Source organism: Hemiscyllium ocellatum, chromosome 11, assembly GCF_020745735.1.
Source record: "Hemiscyllium ocellatum isolate sHemOce1 chromosome 11, sHemOce1.pat.X.cur, whole genome shotgun sequence".
In the NCBI taxonomy this organism is placed as follows: domain Eukaryota; kingdom Metazoa; phylum Chordata; class Chondrichthyes; order Orectolobiformes; family Hemiscylliidae; genus Hemiscyllium; species Hemiscyllium ocellatum.
The window spans coordinates 25,597,212-25,620,553 of record NC_083411.1 but is presented as its reverse complement, the minus strand read 5'-3'; the positions used below and the strand labels follow the sequence as shown (position 1 = coordinate 25,620,553).

Sequence of the window (23,342 nt, the reverse complement as noted above, 5' to 3'; positions counted from 1 at the left end):
CTGTCATATCAAGCATTTTCTTCAACATCATTCCTCTCCATGTAACCTAGACTAACGATCCCCTTCACTTTTTTTGTGTGACATTTGCCTTTTGTAACGGGGAGAGTTTTGTGAAAGGGTTACCCCTGCAGAACTTTGACGACTTGAATATTGCTGTTACCATGACATTAGTTCCATTCAGGCTGGCGAAACCATTTCATTGAAACAGATGTTCTTAACAGGTGATACACCATGTCTTCTGCAGACCTTCCAATATCTGAGTAATCCTGTCATTTTCATCTGAATGGATGTTATTTCTGTTGTCTGGTATAGATTGTGGTTAACCTACTGAATGAACCAAGACCTGTAGGATTATCCTCAGTCTGTGATTCAAAATTACGATCTGATATTAGCTATGCAGCAACTATCACTCACCCCACCTGCATAACCAGTAACTCCCTGGTACTTTTTATCTGTGGCAGAGGATCTAGAGTGTTAAATGAACTTTAGCTTTGCCGTCTGCTAAATCTGTAGATATTGAGTATCGCCATTCTTTGATTATCTTGCAATGTGATTGGAACACTGTGACTTGCAAGGGCTGTTTGGAATTTGATATAGGGGAAAAAAAAGCTTTGTGGAACTGATGAGCTACAGAAGAAAGACCCATAATTTTACTTTCCAGGATTGAATTCCATTCTCTTAGAATTTGCATAGCCAATTCATCCTCCTCCATTAATCCCACCTAATTGCAATTCTTTTGGTAGCAGGTTTGACTATTTGAATTGACAGAAACCTTTGTGACAGGAGTATATTTTCATCTCATTTAGCTCCCTCTCAGATGCACAGTAAGTTTAGCTGCTGTTTAATTTATGATAATTGTAGTTTTTAAAGTGTACAAGCATTGACTACTGTTCTGGCAGATGTCATTACTCTAGATCTGGTTCTTGGCAACACATTGTGTTTAATCCAATAATGTTGTTTACCAGCGGTTATCAAATTACTTTGCCCTTTGTGTGACTAATGTGTGTGAAAGGTGCACATGGTTGTCCAATGTTTATATCTCTGAAAGGCGCAGTACAGTTTTTTTAATGTTGAACCCGTGCCCAGGTAGCCAGTGCAGTAGCTGGTCCCCGAGGCTCGAGGGATAGGTGTGAAACTGTGGTTTCAACTGTATGCAAGTGCATGCAAGAACAAGAATAATAAAGATATTTTTCACAATTGATACGACTAATGACATTTTTCCTAAAAAGTCCTGGTTTGAAGGAGTTGGTGTTGGACTGGGGTGGACAAAGTTAGAATTTGCACAACACCAGGTTATAGTCCAACCCGTTTATTTGGAAGCACTAGCTATCGACGTGCTGCTGCTGCTTCAGCTGGGGAAGGAGCAGTGCTCCGAATGTTAGTGCTTCCAAATAAACTTGTTCGACTATAACCTGGTATTATTTTTAACTTCCTTTTTAAAAAAAAATGGTTGTTCAGTCAGGTTTTGGTCAGGGAGGAGGTGTTGGTGGCAGTTGTTGTCATCCAGAGTTGCTGCCCACAGAGGGGCTAAAAGTGGAAAAATTAAGTGGGGAAAATGGCGAATCAATGCCTGCAAAAATTAATTTGAGTACAAGATTGCCAAATATTTATGGTAGCTGATTACTAAACTTGTGCAAGTTTATACCAGTCTTGCTGGTCATCACAATCTGAAATTTCAGCACATGAGGGGTCATCTGACTCACTGTTTCTGTGCTGGTATGTGCTTCAGTTTAGAAGGCTTTTCTTCAATTTAGTTTCTTTGCTTTTTCCCGTTTGACCTTGAATAATTTTCTTGGTAAGTGTTTAACATGAAGCTTGAAAGAGTTCAGGTCAAATTAATAGTTTTGCCAATAATTGCTGGATAGATTACTTCCTGGCAATGCTGCAAGTGTTTTCTATCTCTCTTTCACTTGCATAGATTACACTGCCCTAAAATCTAAGGGCGGCCCAGTGGGAATAACCAACCGTAAAAATTGTAATTTCTGGACTAGTAAGTGACACGCAGTTTAGAAGAAAACTGGGTAGGGAAACCAAGAGAAACCCTTGGTAAGCTGGAGATCTGCTGTCTTTTGTAATTGTATCAGATGGTTTATATCTCAATTTGCAATATGAATAATCATTTTTATGCATGAAGAATAGTGCTCATTGTGAGTACTGCTTGCCTGTCAGTTGATTGCTTGAAGGAGGCATCTGCCTTGCATTTTAACAGCCAATCTCTACAGACGATAGCAGGGGGTTATCATCGGTCATTGACTGCACTGGCGATTCAAATAGGGAGAGCTGCCAGGATTTGTCTTATCTGCTGTGGGGGATGTACCGTTAAGTAAGTAACTGCACACTATGCCTTGGTGAAACACCGAAAATTATACCCGGTATTTGTCTGACATTTGAAGTAGCATGCATGGAATATGCTATGATAGAAAGGTTAAACAATCTTTTGAAATTCTGATGATAACTTTGTCAAAATTCCAGTGGAATGGTTGCCTGTAGCACCAGGTTTGAGTCTAATATGGGGAGATGGACTTTTGAAATTTTCTGTTGAGACAAAATATGTTGCATCCAGTGGCTTGAGTCTACAACATAATTCATACCTTTTAGATTTTCAGGTCGTGAAAGCTCTAATATACAATCTATATAAAGAAGTTGACAAACAGTTCAAGTTTATCTCCTCTTTGTGAGTGATGTATGTCAGATATGTTAACAGCTTTGTTCATTTTAGCATTTTTCTCTTACTGCTTTGTAGCTTTTTTTTGACCACTTGCTCCTGGAAGAATATTATAAAATTGGAGAGGGTTCAGAAAAGATTTACCAGGATGTTGCCAGGACTGGAGGGTTTGAGTTATAAGGAGAGGCTGGGGACTTTATTCATTGGAGCATAAGAGCTTGAGAGGTGATCTTAGAGCTTTATAAAATCACAAGGGCTATAGGTAAGGTGAATAGCAAGGGTCTGCTCCCAAGGGTGGGGGATTTCAAACCTAGAGGGCATATTTTTAAGAGGGGGGGGCGGATTTAAAAGCAACCTGACCGGCAATTTTTTCATAGAGAGGGTGGTTCACACATGGAATGAACTGCCGAAGGAAATGGTAGATGCAAGTACAGTTGTGACATTTAAAAAAAATATTAGACAAGTACATGATTAAGAAAGGTTTCGAGGGATATGCGCCCAATGCAGGCAAGTGGGATGAGTTTACTTGGGAAATTTTGATTGGCATAGATGAGTTGGTCTATAGAGTCTGTTTCCATGCTCCCTGACTCTACTGCACTGAGGCATTAACACAAAAGCAACCAAGTTGGAATATGTTAGGATTGGGCGTGTAAATGAAGACGAGCCAAATGGTCTCCTTTGCCATAACGATTTTGAGATTCTGTGAAAAGGTTCTAAGAAGTGAATTTAAAATATCAAGGTAATAACAGCTTCAGAAAAGCACCCTATTTAATATCAATATCTATGAAAGATCAAGGAGCAAAATTTTGATCACTGTTTTTGCTCAAGGTTTGCATTTGTTTATTTCTGATCTTTAAATGAAGATGGATCTTTTCCCTGGGGTGGGGGACTCCAAAACTAGAGGGCATAGTTTCTTGGGGCGGGGGGGGGGGGGGGGGGGGAGTTTTGGGGGGGTGGGGTGAGATATAAGAGACTTAAGGGGCACCTTTTTAATGCAGAGGGTGGTATGTGAATGAAATGAGCTGCCAGAGGATGTGGTGGAGGCGAGTACAGTTGCAACATTTTAAGAGGCATTTGGATGTGTACATGAATAGGAAGGGTTTGGAGGGATATGGGCCGGGTGCTGATAGGTGGGACTAGATTGGGTTGAGATATCTGGTCAGCATGGATGGATTGGACCGAAGGGTCTGTTTTCGTGCTGTATATCTTTGACTCTTTTTTGCTTTTCAATGAAGTCAGCAGATGCTTGTAGCCCTGTTACATCACTCTTTCCTCAATTCAACAAGGTTAGAGTGACACTTCTGCTACGATAATATTTCAGGGGTCAGAGTAACTGAACTTGTGTTTTAAACCTGCACAGTGTCCCTGACAATGCATGGAATGCAACACGAGACGTCGGTCATGGAATATTGAGGAGGGCAGAACAGGGAGAGAGAAGATTTAAATATGCAACATTGTTTCTGGGCGAACAAACTAAGACGAACTGAGTAGCTTCTCTTTTCTGTAATCATCCCACACTGTTACTGATCTTTAATCGCTTATCGGAAAAGTTGGGTCAAAACACAACCTCTGCAAGCAGCAGTGAATAGCGTTCTATTTTTCTTCATTAACCTATCTAATGCCTGGTTGACAGCAGGTTCCTGGTTTCGGTGCTCCTGCTCAGTATTTCATTTCCCTGCTTTGTGTTAAGGTTATTTGCTCTGCCAGCAATTGTGTTGCCTGCCCAGCCAATCAGCAGGCAGTTTATCGCTCACCCCACTCTATACGACACACACATCTTCCCACCCAGTGCCCGCAGGTGCAGATCGCAAAAGCCATCCTTCCCACTTAACAACAGTATCCAGCAGCCTGCAAGCAAGACCAATTCAATTCACTACAATAGCAACAAGCGACTCCGCCTCCCCAGAATATTTCAGGATGTGATTATATGTACTATTAAAAGAGCTGCAGCACATTTAAACCCTTTCCTCTCTGAGTCCTCTTCAGCACAAACAATCCCTTGGTCTAACAATGCGATAAATGTTCTAAAAAAAGATTTAAATGTTCAAAAATCCCATTAAAATCCCATTAAACTTAAAAACAAGTAGAAACGCTGTTTGAACTTTCATCAAGAAAATAGGTCTGTGGTTTGTAACTGGGCTGATGATTTATTGCCTCTGAAAGCCTCAAGTTTAGAGTTTAGCCACAAGCTAGTATTATTCCAAGAATAACTGACTTCATGTAACCTTTTCTGAAATTAGATATGGCTGTTTGGTCTTGCAAATACATTCTTTTTATCTCAACTCGGCTCAGACAGCAGAATTGTGAAACATATTGGTGAAAATGAAGGACATATAATTGAGGCAACTGCCACGCAGGCAGCTTACAATATCCCTTCCTCTTCATTCTCAAATTGTCGCATTGGATACAACTAGACTAATTGCTATGTTGCAGTGATATTCCTGTGTAGAGTTTGACTGATGCAGGAGGTTCTGTTAAACAACCAACATCCGTGTTATGCTCTTCACTGACTAGTTATAGTCTTAAAATCAATGACTGACTGTATTCTGTATGTCCATTTAAAGCAGATAGCTTGAATATACGAATTGCTGTTCAAGCTAAAGATCGCATTTGCAAACTGCCTCCTCAATATACTATATCACAATATCTCTTGTGTTGCATTCCGTGCATTGTCAGTGACATTGTGCATGTTTAAAAACAAGTTCAGCTACTTTGACCCCTGAAATATTATTATCGTAGCAGAAGTATCACCCGAACAATCTTGAATTGTAAGGAATGAGTGTTGCAGGGCGACAGCATTTGCTGACTTTGTTGAAACAGGTTTGAAGATTGGAGATGAAATAAATGCAAACCCCTTGAGCAAAATCGCAGATTGAAATTTTACTGTTAGGTCTCTTGTAGACATGTTATTAAGATGGTGCTTTTGTGGGGCTTTTATTCTTAACTTGAACTTTCAAAGTGGTTAATTTCTTAAAAACTCTTTACAGAATAGTTATGGCACAGGAGGAGACCATACCTGTGCTTGCTGTCCAACTGAGCAGCCTGAATTAATGCCATTCTGCTGCAGTTTTTCCATACTGTTGTATGTTGTTACTTAAATAATCATTTGAATGCCTCAATTGACTCTGCTACCATCACACTTCCAGGGATTCCAGACAGAAACAACCAGATGTGAAACTTTTTTTTTGCATATTTGCCATACGCTTTAAAACTCTGAAGCCTTGCTTTTGATGCTTTTACAAATGGATATAGTTTCTTGCTATCAACTCCATCCAGCCCTCACATGATTTTGAACATTTTCGTTAGAATCCCTCTTGGCCATCTTTTCTCTGAGGTGAACAGTCCAACCTCCCAAATCTTAATAATTGAAGTTTCTCATCTCTGAAGTCATTCTTGTCAATTACTTCTGTGTATCTGCTACGGATTCATATCCTTCCGCACGCACACAGACAAGCAACACGCATGCACAAAAAAAAACCTGATCTCTCTCTGCTGAGGTTTATTTATCATAAAGCACCACTTTCTGGTCGTGCGAGGCATTCTTCATTGCAAAACAGAGTAAGGCATGGAATGGGCTTAAGCCTGTCATTCTAATGTTCTGACACGGGAACTCGAGTCACTAAACATGCACAATTGTTTCAGACACAGCTTGCTTAGGATGTACACCACTAAGCAGTTCCTTCAGTCTCTTGCCCAGGTAAATGAGTAGGTTTCCATAAGACATAGGAGTGGAAGTAAGGCCATTCGGCCCATCGAGTCCACTCCGCCATTCAATCATGGTTGATAGGCATTTCAACTCCACTTACCCACATTCTCCCCGTAGCCCTTAATTCCTTGAGACATCAAGAATCTATCTATCTCTGTCAAGTTTCGCTTGAACTTGAGAGAGTTCTTTTAAAAATTCAGAGAAATCAGTTTGGCAGCCTTTCATCCAAAGCTCCTAATTTCCCACAAATGCAGATATCAGTGGAGGCAACAGCCTGGCAGTAATGTCACTCTTAATCCAGGCCCCCAGGTATTGTTCTGGGGGCCCAGATTCAAATCCTACAATGGCAGATGATAGAATTTGAATTCAATAAAAATGTGGAATTAGGAATCTAGTGACCATGAATCCATTGCCAATTGTCAGAAAAACCCATCTGATTAGGAAAGGAAGCTGCCATCCTTATCTGGTCTCGCCTACATATGACTCCACACCCACAGCAATGTGATTGACTCTTGACTGCCCTCTCGGCAATTAGGGATGGGCCAGAAATGATGGCCTAGCCAAGGGTTCCCATTTCCCGTGGACGTTTTTTTGAAAATAAAGCACACTCTATCAACTGCAGCAGGGATGTAAAGCAGTTGTCATCAATCTTATTTCAAGCGAGGGCTATTTTTTTTTTAAAAAATCTCCCAATCCAAAGTGATCAATCAATTACCTTTTTAAATAAACTGGTTCAGATACTTTCCTGAAATTTGAAACGTGTTTTTCCACAATCTCTCTTTCAAATTTAAGACCTCCAAGAAATACTAAATATGTAGCATCTTAGAAACGACATGTTGCTGTTACAAAGTGAATAAAAATAAAGTACAATGGATGCTTGAGAGCTGAAATAAAAGCAGAATGCAGGAGAAATTTGGCATGTCTGAAAATCAATCTAAGCATTATCTGTTTCTCGTTCCACATATACTGCCAGATCAGTTGAGTTTATCCTACACAATATTTTTAAATGGGGTTGTCTGACATAAGATTGTCATTATTGACAAGAATAGTCCAAGGAAGGCTCTTCCTTTTGGGAAGTTTGACCTGAGGGATTTGTTTGAATAGTGATTCATGTGCCTTAAGGGGGTTATTTAACTTTAATAGTAAAAACAGGAACTAGAAATTGAAACGATATCCTGACTTTCCAATGTTGTCAAGCAGGTGGATTCTTTGCAATTTGCCGAGTTCAAAAAGTTAGTTCCATACAAAAGATGTGTTTTTATTTTGAGAACAGGTGTTGTGATGCTGTTGGATAATGATACATTGAAATAATCATTCCTTGGGAATGCGTATGTTTTAAAATTCTTCTGAGCACTTTATTGAAACAGAGCCCTGAGTAAATTGCAGAAGCATATCCCCAAGTGTCATGGACACCGATTTCATATGACCTGCTTTTAAATTGTGCAATATACAGTACATACCTTGGGTTTTGATGACATTTAAATAGTGTATGGAATGTTCTAAGGTATCACTTGACTGAAAAGCTGTGGTAAATACTTCAGTGCATAAAGAGGGGTAATGGTGGAGATGTCATCCAGTTTCTTCATATTCACAAAATGAGCTGGTTGACTGAATTGAAGGGAAGTTAAAAATGTTGTTGTGCAAGTTTACTTTCATAATAGCTCTTATCTGTCAAAGTTTAACCTCGGAACTGACCTGAAGACTCATTGTGCTCAGACTTTCGCGACATCCTCTCATCTATCAAAGACTGTTTAAAAGCCACCTTTGAGAAATCTCCAGCTTTTCCTTCCACCTAGTTCCATTTGTGTTGGTACTTGCAAAGGCACAAGGTGAAAACATCAAACTGAAACGTTATTCTGTCTGAAAGGAACAAAATATAGGCAAGTCATGAAATTCAGCTGCAAAATTCAGAAACGAACCTTAGAACGTGCTTGAATTTGTTTTCATTCCATTTTGAATGTGTTTACTTTCTGAGAAATGAAGTCTTTCTATCCTTTTTGTAATAGGCCACTCTACCACAAACAAGGAGTTCAATGATGCAAGTTTCTTCTGAGAAAGTCAAAATTATAAATGTGCGACAAGTTTTTTTTAATTGACTTAATTTTTTTTCAATCATGAGTCAGGCTATTTGTGTCCATTAGTAAAATATGGACAAAACAAACTGTATTTAGTGCAAGTTTTAACTTCAAATCTTCACAAATTATACAAACACTATAAAGTCATTCTCTCCCTTCTAACCATTTTTCTATAATTTTGTTTTTGTCAAACTTCCAATACATCAAATGTGTGATCAAAACTTTCTAGATCAGGCATCACTTGTAGATATAATTTAAAACAAAGTATGGTTTCTTTGCTCCTGACACTGACTCCAAATGAAGCTAAATGCTGCATACTCTGTGTACTCAGTTTTATTAAGGAGTTATGAACAGTGGTTTATTTTTTATTCCTAATCCAAATACAAGAAGAAAAAAGTTTCAATTTTTTCAACTGAATTTTTTTTTGGTTGCTAAATAACAATGGTCTGACATCCAACCCCTCATGACAATTTTATTATCTGCACCACACTTTAACACTGTTCAGAATTTAACCAGCCTTGCCACAGAGGTATAGACATATTGAAATAATGAGATTGCTCAGTTCAGATTACAGACTCCATCAGGCAGTGGTTTTGTAATCCATGGACTTTGCAACGCATACTGAATGTTGCTTGTGAAGTTCATGAGCTCTGAAACTGAGAATTTCAAATTGGGTTTATTGATTAACTCAGTCTGTATTGCAGAATTGGCAAGAAATTCCATAGTTTGTTCCTGGTAAATGTTCAATTTACATATTTTCATTGTTCCATTGCTAGTGGCTGTCAAGGGCATAAGCTTTAGCATATTCTCTCTTATCCCTCTTTGAGCATTTGGTAAGCTGATGAAATATCTCCCTAAGGGACTTGGTGTTATATTTTGTTTTAAAATGTTCCTGTGCAGCACCTTGGGCCATAAAAAAAATGTTACTTCAAGATTAAACTGAGGGCAGAGATTATGAAGGAAATCTCACATGAGAGCACAGTTCATTAACTTCCAGGGAACAAAATGTTTATAACACAATGGACTTAGTGAAATATTTAGGAAAGAATAAGCATTGAGCTACCTGGTTTTGTTTTTGTATTTTTGAATAAGAGTTTATGTCAGTGGAGAGGTAGTGATCAACAGTGGGTACTTGATAACATTTTTAGCTTGCTTTTGTGACTTTAGCCAGACTTTATTTCCCTTCCCTCCTTCTTTCTCCTCTTGTTGTGATTATAATTGTAAACCCATCACTGATGCAGGTCAATTTTAAACTGGATTATGTTACTCTTATGTATGTGCACAATGATGCCTCATTAGCCTTTCACAGTAAATCACTTCTGAAGTGGCTCATGTTAGTTGTGTGGCTCAAACTTGCACTGTCACTTGCTATGTTTAGGATGGGAATTATGCAACAGTGACTATCAGCTGACCATGTGAATGCCAGTTCTTGGTTGTGAGCAACTTTGAGGACTGCAGATGCTGGAAAGCCTGAGTCGGTAAAGTATGAAGCTGGTCAAACCACAGCAGTGTCAGAGGAGCAGGGGAGTCAAGGTTCTGACTTTATTGTTGCCTCTGCTGCTTGACCTGCTGTGCTTTTTCCAGCTCAGTGTTTTATTCTTTTTTTCTCTCTCGCGCGTTCTCTCTCTCGCGCGTTCTCTCTCTCGCGCGTTCTCTCTCTCGCGCGTTCTCTCTCTCTGTTTCCCCCTCCTCAATCTGAACTCAGTTGAGCACAAGGCTCAGAAATCTTGCACAGTACTGGCTAAAAGATTGGTAGGTGAATGACAAAGGTAATGTGAATGGGCCATAGAGTAAAGGAAGGGAATCCAGGGATAGAGGAAATGGTGATAATGCAGGAAGTTATAGAATATGGAAGCAGGCCATTTGAGTCCACACCAACCCTCCAAAGAGCATCCCATCCAGACGCAGCCCTCTACCCTATCCTTAGAATCATGCAATTCCCATGGTTAATCCATCTAGCCTGGACACTATGGGGAATTTAGCATGGCCAATCCACCTAACCTACACATCTCTGAACAGTGGGAGGAAACCGGAGCACCTGGAGGAGACACTGGGAGAATATATGGAGTTGCACGGACAATCACTCGAGGCTGGAATTGACCCCAGGTCCCTGACTGCCCCTATTGATCAATCAAAAGGTAAAATCACTGTAGTCTCAATGGAGCATAAGGCTGCTGCTCACTTGAGAGGCCTGGTGGTGCTTTAACCTGAGGGTTACCATGCCTCTGGTAAGGTTAAGAAGGAAAGTTCCTCATAACTTCAGCCAGTGCAGGAATTGAATCCATACTGTTGGTATTACTCTGATCACAAACCAGTCATCCAGCTAAGAGTTGGCAAATGGGATATAATTAGAGAAATGTGAATGTATTCATTTTGGAAGGGAGAACAGAATATGATTTAAAGGAGAGAAACTACAGAAAGCTGCAATACAAAGTGACCTGGGGGTGAGGAGTTTTACATGAAAGGTGAACACACAGTTGGAGCAGCTAATCAGGAAGGCTGAAGGAATGTTGGCTCTTCAAGGGCGTTAGAGCACGAGTTGGGAAGTCTTACTGCAACTGTGAAAGGTACTGGCGAGACCACATCTGGAGTTCTTGCCACTGAACTGAAGGGGCAGAATTCCTTATGTAAATTTAAGGCTGAGATAGATAAATCCTTTGATCAGTCGGGGAATTGAGGGTTATGGGAAAGTGGATGCGAGGAACATGAGATCATTGATCCTGTTGAGTGATGCAGTAGGCTCAGGAAGCTGAAAGGAATACCACTCTTCCTATTTCTTATCGTTTTAACTGAGCTAACCAGCCCTAGTGTCAATGAGCTACAATGGTATCTAGTGGAGCAGGTATGGAGGGTGAATTATCTTGTTCCTAATTAAATGTCATTTTTCACTCCTAGCTTAAGTAGGAGGAAGGATGCAGAAACGAGTCAATAACTGGGAGAACACCAACTGTTTTGAGAGAGTTTAGGGGTTTTTTGTGCTAGATGTTACCTGGCACTTCAAATGGAAAGATGATGAAAGCTCTTGTCAGTTTGTGTGCAACTTTACAAACCCAGCAACCGTTTAGTTTAAGGTTCTGAGCTGTCTGTAGCTATAGAGCAAACTGCCCAGAACCTCGAACTAAATGGTTGCTGGGTTTGTAAAGTTGCACACAAACTGACAAGAGCTTTCATCATCTTTGGGGCCAATAAAAGGGCCTCCGTAGCTGCACTCTGCAGTAACATGGCGGATGCTGCAATGATGGGGGAACAGATCTGTTTGTTTTTAAATTGCATTTTTTATTCTTGGCCTTTTCCTACCTCATCTTTCAGGATGCTGGAAAGTATTGGAGTGGTGTCAACAGTGCCAGGCTGGTTCAGACGGTCGAGTAGATTTATTGCTGACCTTTTTACTTATCGAATCTACTTCATGACATTTCCTTGCTGAGAGTCAGCAGATTTCAAATTACAATTAATTAACTATATAAGTAGAGGGATCCAGCACAAATCAGGAAGCCACATCTAATAGGAAAGTGAGTTGCAAGCAATTCATGTATTGTTACTCTTTTTTTTTATTTTAATTTGATCCCATAAAAAGTTCGCTTGCACTTGAAGATTTTGTTTTGTGAATTTTGTCTTCGAGAAAACGTCTGACGAATTTATATTTAAACTAGAAGAATTTGCAAATCTGATTGTGACCCTTGAATGGAATTTTACCAAACATCACCTCCCCATGTCTGTTTTTTTTTGTAAGAATATTTTAGGTTTTTCACTCAAGCTATTCAATTGAAGATGCTTCATAGGGCCCACATAGCACCAGAACGGCTTGCAAAGTTGAAGATAGGAGTGTCCCCAATGTGCCCGAAGTGCAAAATAGAATTCATTGTTTGTGAACATGTCACGAGATTTTCAGGAACTGGGACAGTGTAGCAAATGCCTTGGCAAGGGTCATGGGAACCGAGATTGGGTTGGATCCGATGTCTCTCCTGTTGAGTTTTCCAAAGTTTCCCCCTCTTGATGTACATGGGAAGAAACTGTTTACTATCCTCTCTTTTTGTGCGAGGAAAAACACTTTTTTTTAGTGAGTTGGATATTGGAAAATCTCCCAGGAGTTTGACTGGCTTAGGATAATTATGGAACATATTCCCTGGACTGACTTAGGGATATGATGCACCAAAAAACGGAATTGCTTTAGAGAACATGGCGGCCCATGTCAGTTTTAAGAGAATTTCCCTCCATCGGCTGTTGTGGGTTTTCTTGTGCAAGTCTCCACCCCTCTCCTTGTCAGCTGTGCCCCCCCACCCTTCTGGCACCCTGCTCCTACTATCACGTGCTCAGAGATGGCGGAAGCCTGCAGCACTTTGGGACCTCCAGGCACCATTTTTAAAGCCAGTCATGCACAAGTTGGGAGCTGCCTTTTTTTTAATCCACTGAGTGATGGGAATGATAAAGAAACACTTCTGAAGGCCTGCAGCTGGCATGGTGGCATATTATTCTTAAAACATATCGCTGTTTTACATTTGATGCCTGTCTGATCCCACAGCTGTTGCGATGGGAGTTACGTGAGTCAAACTACACAGGTTCCCTGCCCTTAGTGCCATGCCATCTTCGAATTTGTCTGAGGAATTGCTATATTTTCCTTAATGCCTGGTGTTCACTGTTCAATGTGGGAGTGCCACATACCAGCAATGCATTCAAGCAGGCGAAAACCCTTCACTCAATGGCAGCAGCAACAACAAAGATATTAAACAATAGAAAGTGGTGCACTTACTTCCGGGTTACAGACAGGGAAGCTGTTTGAGCAACAACAGTTTTACAGTCAGTGAGTGATTGTAACACCGTGGCCGCAATGACAATATTCCCCAGTGCAGCTGGCTCTGTTGGTCACTGTTTCGATGTCTCCGTGCGGGAAATATCCGAAACACAACAGGTTCTATCATTTTTGTGAGCAATCGGCATTCACACCACAAAAACAAAGATTTAGGATAGTCTTCCATGGTGGGGAACGAGGAGGGCCCCAACAAGGAGGGCTGTGGAGTGCCTTCACATGTGCCTTTTGATATAAGGCAATTTAATCGAGTGTACACATCACAAACCATGACGAACAAATGGAGGAAAAGCATGAGTGCAGTGGGATTGCTGATGGCTTCTCTTATCCACCCCCACCCCAACACTGTCAAAACCCCACCCTCTCCCCATCCCTCCGAAAAGAATGGCAGCTTTGTGTGTTCGAGCATTTTGGTGAATACATACAATTCAAGATGAGAGGAAATCAGCTCCATGCCCTTGTGTAGCCTCAGGGATTTTGGATTGTATTTGTGAATTGTGACTCCCAGGTCAGAGTTTTGTCACATGTGATTACTTCTGCTTCACAGAGAAGACCCTAATCAGGCTGTAATGGTAAATGTCATGGTCACCATTCCTTGTGGCTAGGATTTGTATCCCACATGGTTGGTCACTGCATGCACCTTGCAAGCATGGTATGTGGAAACATTGGAGGTGACCATTCAGCCCTTCCAGCCCACTCCGCCATTCATCCCAATCATGGCTGATCATCCAACTCAATAGCCTAATCCAGCTTTCTCCCCATAACCTTTGAACCCATTCACTTAAAGTGCTATATCTCACCGCCTCTTGAATACATTGTGTGTTTTGGAATCAACTATTTCCTGTGGTGATGAATTCCAAATGTTCACTACTCTTGGGTGAAGAAATGTCTCCTCATCTCCATCCTAAACAAATCGCCCCAAATCCTCTGGCTCTGAATACACCCACCACTGGGAATATTCTCCCAACATCTGCCCTGTCGAGACCTGTTAGAATTTTATAAGTCTGAGTCCCCCACCCCCACCAAATCATCTGAACTCCATCAAGAGCAAGAGTATCCTTACAGATACCTTCAACCTGAACTGTGTCAATGTCTGATTACTGCAAATATCCCTTGAGCCTCACAAGTAGAGTCCAAATGCTAAAACAGAGCCTATTTTCCCCCTCCCACTCCAAGTGCACTTGCAGCCATTTTCCATTTTGCATATTTATTGTGCATCGGAGGTTAAAGGGCAGCACTGATTGCACTTGGCAGAGTGAGTCTAGTAATGGAGCTCCCTTTGAGCTTAAGCCTTCATGTTCCCTTGTTCCTGGCATGCCCTACTAAGATATCAGCTCGGAGCTTTTGTTATATATCTTAAATTTATGTCTTCATCTCCCGTCGTTATCCACTAGTCCCCTGCCCTGCAACATAGCCATGCCAACCATTATGCTACACTGTTGCTCCCTCCACCCAGTTGCGTGTCAAACCAGGGTGGGAGTGACTGTGTCGCTGATCCCCACCAAACCATTTTCCTCTGCTGTACTATTGTTGCTCATCCTCTGTTGAGTTAGGTCCAGTTATTGTCCCCTCTGCATCCCTGTGTTGCTGCCTCGAATCCCCACAATTAATTTTCCCAACTTGCCCATCACAGTAGCAGCCCCTGACTTAAATCCCTAGATATTCACTGAGCACAAGCCTGATTGTGGCCCAGCACCTGCACCAGTTTTGGAAGGATGGCACTGATTAATGTGACTAGGCCCCTGAACGATTAGATTATATTCCCTACAGTGTGAAAACAGGCTATTTGGCCCATCAAGTCCACAATGACCTTCCAAACAGCATTCTACCCAGACCCACCTCACTACCTGATCCCTGTAACCCTGTGTTTCCCATGGCTAATCCACCTAACCTAAACGTCCCTGGATACTATGGGTGAATTAGAATGGCCATACAGTACAGGACAGACCTTTTTCAGTTCAACCAGTCCATGCCAACCATTATCCCAAACTAAACTAGTCCCACCTGCCTGTGCTTGGCTCATTTCTCTCTAGACATTTCTTATTCAGAAACTTATCCAAATGTCTTTTAAACCTGCATCCAGCATTTCCTCTGGCAGTTCATTCCACACAGTTTAAAAAGGAAATCCCGAGACTTGGTCAACTCCCTCATGGCGACTGGTGGAACTTTAATTCAACTAGTCAAGATTTGTAATTGAAACCTAGTGTCAGTAATGGTACCATGAAATGATCATCAATTGTCGCTAAAAACCAGCTGGTTCCCTAAGAAGGGAATCTGTCATCCTTCCTTGATCTGGTCTACATATGACTAGACCCACAGCCATGCAGTTGAATCTTGCCTGCCCTCTGGAATGACCTAGGAAATTACTTCATTTCTTAGCAGTTGAGGATCGACCCTAAATACTGGCCTCACCAGTGAAGCAAGTATCTCATGGTAGAATTGAAGAAAAACGATAACTGACAGCAGTGTGGCCTACCTCACCTTCTTCATCCAACGTAACCTGAGGGCTCTGATGCTCCTCAACATTCCATCAAAGCTGCCATCTGACAAACAACTCCCAAGGCCTTTCACCTCTGATTCTACTGGAATGTACATTCCACGTGTTAATCACTGGATATCTAGGAATTTCTTCACAATCTGGCTGGTTTCAACCTGTTTCCCCTCGTCCTGCCTTTATGGTTTAGTTTTAGCTTTGGATTGCAGATAAAAATCTGCAGTTCTGATGTGAGTCAAAGATTAACCGTTAGATTAAAGTCAGATAAGTACACATTTTTCATTTCCCCCCTCCAACTGATCTCTGTTAGTGATCAGGCCTCCTGAGAACCATAGTTGTGTTTGACTAAACCCTGTACTCGTAGGGATTTAACCAATAAACAACCAGCTTGAACATTCCTGCCTTGTAGTGATCATCATGTTTCACTTCTTCTGTTTTGCCTAGCACCTGCTGCCAAGTGAACTCTACACTTTGGCTGCTTGTTGCCCATTATGTTTTTCCAGCACGCAGCGTTACAAACCAGTGGAAATTAAAATTTTAGTGCTCCCCTCACCTACATATTTTAATGGTTTTGTTGGTTGCATAGATCATTGCCAGCAGTTGACTGCCACATAAGTATCCCCACATCTGCAATTGATTCTGCTTTTGTAGGCCGCACATGTTGGGGCTGAATGTTAATTTTTTAATGAAATTAAGACTTCAGGTTGTCAACGTCTGTCTTGAATTTAAAAAAAAAACAATTTGTAGTAGCACTGACCTGAGTCAGTCAGAGATGTGCAACACAGGAACAGACCCTTCAGTCCAACTCGAACGGATATCCCAACCCAATCTAGTCCCACCTACCAGCACCCGGCCCATATCCCTCCAACCCCTTCCTATTCGTATACCCATCCAGATGCCTTTCAAATATTGCAACTGTACTAGCCTCCACCACTTCCTCTGGCAGCTCATTCCATACACATACCACCCTCTGCGTGAAAAAGTTGCCCCTTAGGTCTATTTGATATCTTTTCCCCTCTCACCCTAAACCTATGCCCTCTTTTTCTGGACTCCCCCCCCCCCCCCCCCCCCCCCCCCCCCCCCCCCCCCCCCCCCCCACCCCCACCCCCCCCCCCACCCCCACCCCAGGGAAAAGAGTTTGTTTATTTATCCTATCCGTGCACCTCATAATTTTATAAAACTGTATAAGGTCGCCCCTCAGTCTCCGACACTCCAGGGAAAACAGCCCCAGCCTGTTCAACCTCTCCCTATAGCTCAAATTCTCCAATCCTGGCAACATCCTTGTAAATCTTTTCTGAACCCTTTCAAGTTTCACAACATCTTTTCGATAGGAAGGAGACCAGAATTACACACAATATTCCAACAGTGGCCTAGCCAATGTCCTGTACAGCTGCAACATGACCTCCGAACTCCTATACTCAATACTCTGACCAATAAAGGAACCCATAAATAGATCTTGATCCAGTGCAATTGTGTTGTGTACTGCTTTCATTGGGAGTACTGCTTTATTACATGTTTTTTTTGGTAGAAGAAATGAGGTTTTTGGTTTTGATTGGGTTAACATGCTTGTTTGGTTTGTACTGTAGTGTAAAGGAAATCAGTACTTCAAAACAATTTGTCTATCTTGTCTAATTTGGCTTACAGTTTTCACTTGCTGTGGGTATTAAATAGGATGTTTTACATCTGTTGTAAACCATTCCTGACTTGCCAATTTACAAAGTGTGGCTTTTTGTTTTAAAATTACGACTGTTTGGCTCATTTCACTGTGAATGTTAAGCTTGTCAAAGCTAATCTCCACCTTCCAGGTTACCTTCTCCTCACGGAGTGCAGCAGCTTGACTGGTTAGTTGAGCTGTTAAAGGTTGGGTGTGGATTTCAGTCATTGGCAAGAAGCTATACTGGCAAATTCACAACAACATTCCAACCCATGACAGGATGTGGTCAGGATTTGATCATTGACCCTCATTAACAAGCTTCCAGGCAACTTCCAACCCAATCCCATATGAGATGGATTTTTAAAGCCTTACCATGATTGACCTTCACTGCCTGTTGACAGACCTGTTTCATTTGAAGGTATGAGCTAGGAGGTAAAACTCCAGTTAAGGCTGAAAGATATTAATCTGGCTCCAATCTGCATGTTCAAAGAAGGATCTCATTGTGTTTGAGTAGGCTGCTGAGGCTGTGGAATTGGAAATGGCTGGATTTGGATGAGAAAATTGCTAGTGCATTTTAAATCCTTTCTCACCTGGTTTTGACTGACTCAGGCAGGCTTGATATCTTTCCTTTGGTGAGAATATGTATCGGGTATGACCTTGAGATTGAGGTTCAACCCTTCTGCATGGTTCTGGGATTCGAGTCCCTTGGGGTTGATTTGATTGAGATTTAACCCCTCTGCACGGTACTGGGGTTCAAGTCCCTTGGGGTGGGTTGGTTGAGGTTAGAATCCTCTGCGCTGCATTGTGGGCGGGGGGGATGTGTCATTGAGGTTCGAGCTCTCTGCACAGTACTTAGGTTAGAGTTCCCTGGGGGTCGGTGTGATTTGAGGTTGGAGCTCTCTGTGTGGTACTGGGGTTCAAGTCTACTGGGGTGGATTTGGTTGAGTTTAGAGTCCTCTGTGGTATTGGGGATCAAGTCTACTGCATTGGTTTAAGAGTGGTTAGAGTCCTCCGTACTGTGCTGGGATTCAAACTGTATTTAAGTGGGATTCAAGCCCCCATGAGGAGTAAAGTGAGAAAGGGGTTAAAGTCCCCAAATGGTGAAATTTGAGGCTCTGAGTGTCCTTGTTCTGGAGGGAAGAGTGTGGCTTGGATTGTGGCGTCATGTGGTTCGCTGCGAGGGTTTTCTCTTGTTATAATGGTAATTTCAGTGAGAGGATGGAAAAAAAAATGAGAACACTGAAATTAAGATAGTCCTAATACTTGGGTTGAAACTTTCCACTTTCAATGTAAATTGTGTCAAGCTGAGAGTGTTTGATGTTTGAAAATTTTGGTTTGTTAAAATACTGGTTCAGAAACCCTTTTTAAGTGACTTTTTTGTTTTGAATTGAGATCCTGATTAAAACCATGTTTTATGTGCGCTATGTAATGGGGCAGATTTTGTTTTTACATTGAAATTGTACAAGATTGTCGCTCACAAAATTATCAAACTTGTAACCTTAAAACAAATTGAGTGCCTTGAGCCCCTTGTTGATTTGTTTGAAATTCTACTATGCCTGTTTCAAAAGGAACAGTGGTCATGCTTTAACCAGATGAGAGTCTTGTATTATAATATCTTTGCTGCTTTGTTTTTAATGCAGAGTGTTCACAAAAAGAAGAGTGCATTTTGAGTTTGATGTTTTGTTAAGATTTTCTAGAGAATATCAGAACTTGGGGCTGAGCTGTTTAAATTCTGTTAATTATTGTTAAGACTTCATTGTCCCCCTTCATATTGCAAATTCAAAGAATGTTGCATTCTACCAAAATTGCCACTGTAATTTCATCTGTTTTATTTGGGAAGTTTCATTTGGATAAAATATTTTAAATATTTTGTTTCCCACGAATATTTGAGATTTAAATCTGAACTGAAACTGCCTTTTCAGTTGCTAAAGCACAGGAAACATTTTGTTGTTTTCTTGCTGTTCCAGATTTTGGAAATATTTTTCACGATAGGTTTCACATTAGCCAAATATCAACTTGTTAAAAGAAAACAATTGTTGAATAACCCAAATGAGATACCTGAGGATTTTACTTTAGGACCATGGATTGTTGTTTGTAATTGAATTATTTTGGCAGTAGAGTTTAGAAGTTTATGGATTGTATAAAACTTGATAATGTCATAAATAGTGAACATAGTAACAGACAAGAATTCAAAGAACGTTGAAATACGCAGACACAATTTATTGCAGTTAAATGTGTGACTGTCTTCATACTAATCGCAGAAGGTGCAACACCTCCCCCATGCTCACCATCCAAGGCCCCAAACACTTGTACCTCTTTCAATTTGGTCTGTTGCATTTGTTCCTCCCAATGTGGTCTCTACATCGGAGAGACAAAATGCCGACTGGGTGATCGCTTTGTGTACAGACCGAAGGTGCTCAACAGTCAGGTCCCGGACCTTCCCATGTTTGCCACTTCAACACACAATCCTGCTCCCATACCCACATGTCTGTCCTTGGCCTGCTGCAATGTGCCAGTGAAGCTCAACACAACCTGGAGGAACAGCATCTCATCTTCCGATGAGGCATGTTACAGCCTGCCGCTCTCAACATTTGAATTTGACAACTTCAGATGATTATCCCATCTCAACCCCTCTGTTTTCATTCTGCTCTGTAATTTTATTTCATTTATTTTATTTACCTTTTTAAATTTTTTTTTTCACTGTTCTGTACCTCATTTCTCGATTGTCTCTTTCACTCGCTCCCCACTCTCTCATCACCTTTTTCCCCTCCTCTTCCCCCTTTGCTACTCTTCTCCCCTGTTTTCCATTTTGCCTCTGCTTCACCCATCCCCCCACATATTTTGTCACATAGCACTGGCTTCAGTCTTAGTCATTCACAGCTCCTAATCTCCCTATAATCTCTCTATGCACTGTCATTATCACCTCTTTATTGCTACATTTGCTTCTGGAGCCATGACTCACCTTCTCTCAGCCTAGTATAAATACCTCCCATTTTTAAGCTTTGACAAAGGTCAGTTAGACTCAAAACTGCCAGACCTGCTGAGATTTTCCAGCGTTTTCTCTTTTGGTTTCAGATTCCAGCATCCGCAGTAATTTGCTTTTATCCAGGGAAAGAGTTGAGTTCTGAGTTTTGTGAAATGAGAGGTTCAGCTGAGTATGACTCAGATCAGATAAGAACTTACAGTTAACAATGGGGTGCTGGAGGCAAGGGTAATAGGCTAACAAGGTGGAAAAGCATTAATTACGTAGAGCCATTTAACTATATTGGAAACATTCAGTATGTAAGGTCAGTTTAACGAGGTGAAAAGTATTCATTATGTGAAACAAGTTAAGGTTAAGAACACTTATTGTGTAACAACAGATGGTTTAATCTTTACTATTGACACTCGTTGATTGTAATGGTTACCCAGTCAATATGTATGTCGCCGTATCTGGATGCTCCTCCCTGTAAAATGGCTACATAATTCATTAAAAAAACACTCTTCCGGAGAAGATTGAGAACTCATGTCTCTGTGCACATGGGCGATCGTTCTCTCTCCCTGCAGGGCCCGAATAAACATGGAGGAGGTAAAAGTATACTGTGTCTCATAGCATTTCACTTCAACTGAATTGGGGAGGGGGGGGACGTGGAGAACAGGATGACATTGGTATTAACTCTGATCTTCACTTGGTGACCACACAGAGTTGGTGTAAGAGGTCTATAAAATTGTACCTATGGCCCAGCCAAGATTACAATGTTGCTGGTGATTGTGGCCATTTCTATATCTTGTTCTCTGCAAAGTTTACAATACAAGCCAACTTACTATACTGAGCCATTTGCCTTGAATGACCTTTTTTATTTCAATTAATGCAATAATCAGTTACATTTGGATTTAAACTCCAACCTTGCGTTTGTAACTTTTAGCTTTTTATGCATAAAGCTATTTTCCTTTATGAAGATAGGATTTCCCAAAATGAAGCATTAGTTGTCATGGCAATGTAGGAAACAGGAAAGTTAGTTAAGGCACAGAAAGCTTCCACAATTAACAATAAGATGATGAGTAGGCAAGCTGATTATTATATTCCCTTAGGGATAAAAATTGGCCAAAACTCCAGAGGAAGCTTCCTAGACTTTCCAATGATTAGTGCCTCAGGATCACCTGCATTCCACTGGTAGCCTTGGTTCAGAATCCCATCCAAAATGGCCCCTCTCAACAGTGCAGCCAACCCTGAGCAATGAGAGTGACTGGAAATTTTGTGCTCCAAATTAGAGTGGATTGTGAAACGACAACCTCTGGCTCAGCAGTGTGATTGCATCCAGCTGAGCACAACAGTTCACACATTAAAAAGACAGACTGCATCCTTTGCTACCTTAAAGTCATGCTGATTTTGTTTTCCCGGTCTCTCTGGGCTACTGTATAAAACATAGAATAACTCCACCAAACTAATTCTTGGCATGGTGCCATCCCTACAGTCTGATGTAATATGCCTATTTATGGTGTGTGTTTCAGGAAAATATCTACAGCGACAACGTGTTCTGATTTAAAATTGTGAATCACTTCCTGTTCAAACTTTCTCCCCTTTCCCCTAGTACGAAATGAGGGCAGTGAGTTCATTCGAGGGGTGTGTTGTATTTTGTAGATGTATAAAAAGAAAGTCTTCTGTCTCTGCTGCATTCCTGACCCCCTCAGCTGGCTGAAAGAGTTGGAGTATAATATTCGTAACCTGCTGGTAAGGGTAATTATTACACTTTGTGTATTTTTCTACGATACGTCAAAGTGTAGTGATGTGGCAAATAAACCTTGAGGCAACAGTCTCTTTTTAAAGTGTATTTAATATTTTTCTGCCCAAATGATCAATCCACCTGAAGACTGCTGCTCAATGTGCATGGCTGATCTTTTGACTTGTTTGCTACTCTTAGAAAATCCTGTGTATGTAATTTTGTATCTGCTTTTGGACAGCGACAGTCTAAAAACAGTTTAATCTGCAAGTCTTTGGCATAGTGCTTTTACCAATATGCACCAACCTCCATTCACACCGAAATGTTACCGAGTTTGTGGGCACTTCAACAGCGTGTGCTTCAGCATGAATGGAGAGAGGAGTTAGGCTCGTGTCTATACTCCGACTCTGCGTTTGTGTCGTGCCACGAAGAATGGGAGTGGAATGAGTCAGCGATTGACAGCTTTTTTTTAACTTCCTTCCTAGATGAGGGTGGGACCGGTCACCTTCCATTGGGGTTCACTGGAAAGTGGTCACGGCAGGTTTTGAGCATAGGAGCTATTATATGTCCGACTGTGTCCTATCCTGCAATGATCTGGATTGAAGTGATTTACGACACAGTCTGATGTCAGGAGTTTGATGACAGTGATGTGGTCATGCACTAATCTTCCTTGTCGATGTTTCTTTTGTGTTGGGGGGGGTTGGTGGGAGATGTCTTCTCGGCTTTTGCTTGCTTGCTGCCTGTTTTATTGTGTCTACCGTGCTGGATTAATTGTCTAATACCTGAATACTCTGAACTTACGTATCTAGCAAATGCTTGTCTGGCACCTATTACAAGAACACTTTGCCATTTGAGAACAGGAGGGGCCTATTAACCTCTGTAGTACCTGATTCTGTAATAATTATACCTTCTCTGAACGGTTGGTTTTAGAATAGAACACTTTTATTATTAAAGGAAGCACACAGCCTGTACTTTCTGTTGCTATCAAAACTTAAAGCCAGTGTGGCAAATGTAGCTGTAAGATTTAATTGAGAAAAGGAGGGATAATATTTGAAATTGGCCTGTTTCAGCAGAAAGTGAGGTCTGCAGATGCTGGAGATCAGAGCTGAAAATGTGTTGCTGATTAAAGCACAGCAGGTCAGGAATTCCTGATGAAGGGCTCTGGCCCGAAACGTCGAATTACCTGTTCCTTGGATGCTGCCTGACCTGCTGTGCTTTAACCAGCAACACATTTTCAGCTCTGT

The 23,342-nt window shown here is 41.2% G+C and overlaps 1 protein-coding gene across 6 annotated transcripts in view; it reads left to right on the top strand.

Annotated features, from left to right (window-relative positions):
• The window catches only part of acsl4a (acyl-CoA synthetase long chain family member 4a), an 82,932-nt gene that overhangs the window by 10,879 nt on the left and 48,711 nt on the right, over positions 1-23,342 (top strand). For 2 of the 6 annotated variants that reach the window (XM_060832481.1, XM_060832477.1), the window contains exon 1: positions 22,013-22,109. The exons of 2 other annotated variants lie outside the window; for them this stretch is intronic. The gene's annotated coding sequence lies outside the window, so the exon portion shown is untranslated. Of the gene's footprint in view, positions 1-22,012; positions 22,116-23,342 lie in introns of those variants that run through there. 2 more of the 6 variants (XM_060832479.1, XM_060832482.1) reach the window with 2 other exon arrangements.